The following is a 4890-nucleotide window of genomic DNA, read 5'->3' as shown; positions in this document are numbered from 1 at the left end:
CACGTTTTGAATCCAGTCTGCTTCATTGGTTATGAGAGATGCTTTGAAAAAGGCAAAGATATGACCACACACACACTTGACTCCAGAATGAGAGGTGGGGAGAAAAAAAAAGAGTGCCTTCTTCATGTGGCCTCAGCTCAAAAACAGTGCATAGGGAGCTTCCTGGAACAGGTTTTCATGCCGAGCAGCTGCATCCAAGCCTTGCATGACTAAACGCAATGCAAAGCTCGCCGCTGCTGGACTATAGAGCTGTGGAGACATCTCTGCTTCTCTGTCTGTCAATCCAGTGGGCGAGTCTGGGTTTGGTGGTTGCCATGAGAACGGTACTTGTTCGACTCCATTGTCCCAAGTGTAAAGTTTGGTGGAGGGGGGATTATGGTGTGAAAGGAACACCTCAACATGATATGACACCTTTGGGATGAATTTGAGAACACACTCCTAAACTTTGTCTGTGAAGGTTCTCAGTCATCCAGGTCATCGTCGTGGAAAGCCTTCACAGGAGATTTGAAGCTGTAATAGCTGCAAAGGGTGGGCCAACATCATATTAAACTCTATGGATTAAGAATGGGATGTTACTTTCACCTCCTGCATCCTTCAGCAGATTTCCAGATGACAACGAGGCACAAAGTAGAGAAATGAAAAGTGAAAAAGAATGAGACACAGGTGGGAACAATCAGAGAAACAGATGGTAGACACAGACAACGAGGCCAAAACACTGAAAGCAAAACACCAAATAACAGAAAGACATCGCAGAGAGAGGAAGGGAAAAAAAAGAATATAGAAACACAAGAATGGATATCAAAACAGGAACCGAAACTACAACATAAAAAAATAAATTAAAAAAAAATCCCAGGACGTGACAACGAGAGAAAGCTTCTAAGATCTGTGTACAACACAGTGTGAAAAAGGAAGTGAAAATGGTACATTCTAGACTTGTGTTAATTCTTGTGGCTTGTGGGATGTGCTTGGCAGACACTTCAGACTGTTGTGATAAGCAGGTTACAGTTTCCCACAACTGAGCAACAGCAAGAATAAGCTATTGGTACTTGCAGACAAGTATGCAGCTTAAATGTTACGCAGATTTCTAGACACAAAACAGTAAAGCCCAGTAAGTGATAATGTGAAAATTAGTCAAAAATGATCTCAGATCTGTGCAAATCTAAATCAACATTTCACTTTGAGCAACAAAAATAAAATCAAGCATATCAAGATAAAAAATAAATATAAGCCAAACATGTAGTTTATATCACAGCTTTATAACTTTTAACCCATTTGTTTCCGATCTACTTTAGTATCTAAAAATAGTTAAACAAAGGTAAAAACTATTGTGGGTGGTGCCAGAGGGTAGAAGAGTTACAGGAGACGTGCACAGGATCCAGGAAAAAGACTTTCCAAACAGGCAAGTAGAATAACACAGAAACTACAGATAAGTAGGCAAGGACTTCCTAAACAGATTCAATGTGGTCTGATTGTCACCATATCGATGGGGACAGTCTCACAGAGAACTGTGGCACCACTTGTCCTTGATATACTCACAGCCTGAGTCTGTGGCAAACAGGTGTGTGAAGGATGACTCACATTGAAGAACTCCGCCCCAGGTTGGAGATTACACAAAGTGCCAGCCCAGCAACTCCGCCTCAGAAATAATTATTAGGGAAGGGTAGAAAAGGGGAGAGAGAAAAGACAAACCAAACCAAACCAATCCTGCTGAACCACATCCATCCATCCATAGATCTGTCTGTCTATCCAACCAACCATTCATCAATATATCCAACCAAACCTCCAATCAACCAATCATCCAACCATCCATCCATTCACATTTCCCTTCCTGAGTAGAAGCTTAGAGGCTAGACTAGACACAACCTCACTAATAACCACCCTTTCTTTGCTCTACTAATGACATGTTTCTATCTTTCAGCTCAATTCTTCTGACAGTTTTGTTGCTTTGGATCCGCCTGATGATGCTTTTTGGATAAATTTGATCTTGGTCCCTCGGAGTGCTGTCTCATTAGAAACTTTCAGTCTGTTTTCCACTATCACAGTGCTGCTTAATAAGCATTGTCCTGCTGGAAGAAGGCTCAGCCAGATCTATAGCTGCTAAACAATGGCTGCAAGCTGATTCAACTGAACAAACCTCTGATGGGCAGATCAAATATCTGAATCCCACTTCACTGGAAGGATACAACTCAGGGAAACCTGACCCCTTAAACAAAGGAGCTAATGCAGTTAGCACTACTAATCTGCTTCAGTTTGACAGTTGGTCTATAAATAGTGCACATCCTTCAATATTCATTCCTTATTTTACATGTCAGGATGTTACTAAATAACTTCCTCAGACTTTATGGTTACTTCCTTTTTGTGCATTTTCAGATCTCTGAATCTCAATGTGTATTTTCTCTCCTCTTATCAATTTTTAAAAAAAATCTTTGTTAACACTTTCATTTGTGTCTTTTTTTGCGTGTGCATTTTGTCGCATTATTATTTAGCCTCGTCATTTTTGTAAGACTACTTTGTTTCTCTTAGCTGGTTTTTGGCTCCCCCTTCAGGATAAACCAGTAAAGAGCTTAGGTCACTCTGCGAAAGACACTGATCAGGTGTACCTATTGTGTTTCCCTGTGGCTAAAGCTGCTGTCTTTGTCCCAGCTGCTTCCTGTTAATGAATTCAGTTTATCTTCACATAAGGAGCTGCTTCTATCACCAAGCTTCTCCCCCTGCTGTGAGAGGAGGAAATGTCCCCCAAACACAAAGACTTCAGACAGGCGTCGATAGGAAATGCGTGCACAATTATAAAGCAGGGCTTAGGCACATTTCACGTCTTTGTTAAGTAGTCTGATAAAATACCTAAAAATAATCATGTCACTGTGCAGGTCCACATGTTTGCTTTGTGCTAGGTCTGGACAAGTATTTATCAGATTTAGAAAGATTACACATAATCTGAAGTATGGACTTTGGAGTATAAAAACAAGTATAAACAGATAGATACTTTTATCAAGGGAATTAATCAGGCTCAAGGACTCTGAAATGATCACATTCATGCCAGTAGTTGGAAAGCTGCTGCCACAATGGTGGCATCTTATAGGGTTTTATAAGTCCTTGCAGCTTTTTCAGCAGTACGTAATTCTGCAAAGATATTTATTTATGTGGAATCTTTAAATTTATTAATTATTGCTAATTTTAGCAAATGACAATAATAATAGATTTAGATATGCTGTTCCTGTATCAGACAATTGGCTGAATGGTAAACACATTCTGAATTTCATTCTGAGTTTAATGGCAGCATCACATTTCAAAAAAGTTAGAACATGGCCATGTTTACCACTGTGTGGCATCCAGTCTTCTTTTAACAACACTCTGTAAACATCTGGGAACTGAGCTGCTGGACTTTTAAGGGGAAAATAGTCTCAGTCTTGTCTGATAGAGGATTCTAGCAGCTCATTCTACTCTTATACTAAAAAAACAAGCTGTTGTAATAACTAAAATATGAAATATGCAAGGCCTTCCCTGAAAAAGATGTCATCTGGATGTATGTTGCTCTGAAACCTTTCCAGATGTGCAAGCTGCTAATTGCATGGGAACTAATGCACCTCCATACCATCACAGATGCAGGCTTTTGAACTGAGCGCTGATATCAAGCTGGATGGTCCCTCTCCTCTTTAAGGACGTCAGATTTCAAGTTGTCTAACCCCAGAACAGATTTCCACGTTGCTCATTTTAAATGAGCTTTGGCCCAGAGAGAGTTTCTGGATCATATTCACATATGGCTCCTTCTTTGCATCATAGAGCTTTAACCTGCACTGGATGAACCATGTTCACAGACAATGACTTTTGGAAGTGTTCCTGAGCCCATCCAATAATTAAATAACAGAATCATGTCTGTTTTTAATGCAGGGCATGGCTTTTGTCCCTCGCAGACAGAGATTTCTTCGGATTCTCTGAATATTTTGATCATATTTTCATCTATAAATGATGAGATATTCAAAGTCTTCACAGTTTTACATCGACCAACATTATCCTGAAATTGTTCCACAGTTTTTTTAATTTACATTTTACACAGTTATCCTGATGTTTCTGAAAGTGAGGGTGTAATTTAAAGATTAGCATCCTATTAAATTATTAAACACTGAAAATAACTGAAATTTTATTCTGCGTTACACAGAATGAAAAATTGGGTTCTCAAACTTGTTTTGACAGGCCCGACTTCAGAAGACAAAAATGTTGATCAATTATTGATAATTAAAAGGTTTCAAAATTGAATTTCTGTAAAAATAAAACATAAATATAAGCTCTGTAGATTCAGATTTTATGTTTTCCTCCTGGTTGTCCACACCCCACCATCTGTGTCACCTACCAGTGAGATCGCAGAACCACCGAATGTTATCATTACTGTCAGACAGAAAACTGAAGCAATCTCGCCTGTTTCCGCACTGCGATCATTCAGAACAATATTTTTTTTTGGTAGAGGATTCAGACCCTTTGATAAACAATAAATACTAATAAATAAACAGTAAAAATACTCTAATTTACACTGTTTCTTAAGTAGTGTAACCACAATCCGGAAAATGATATTAAATTATTGACGTCAGCATCTGGTTAGACTCCGTGTTTACGGATCATTCAGGTCTTTATTGTCTGGCTTCAAAGATAAATATAACTGGGGATCATAAATGTTTATTGTAAAATTTGTTTCATGATGAAGCAATAAAAATCAGCATTATCAGGGTTTAATGATTATTACATTTTAAAAATCTGGTTTTTAGAATAGTTAGTCACTGTGATCTCTGATGGGTAAACTTGTATGACCACTGTCTGAACAGCGTATTTAAATCCTGTTTTGGAGGACAGGCAGTGTTTTTTTGTTTTTACTACATTGAAGTGAAAGGACAAGGCATA

Source organism: Astatotilapia calliptera, chromosome 20 (genome assembly GCF_964374335.1).
Source record: "Astatotilapia calliptera chromosome 20, fAstCal68.1, whole genome shotgun sequence".
NCBI lineage: Eukaryota > Metazoa > Chordata > Actinopteri > Cichliformes > Cichlidae > Astatotilapia > Astatotilapia calliptera.
This window is presented reverse-complemented; position numbering follows the sequence as displayed.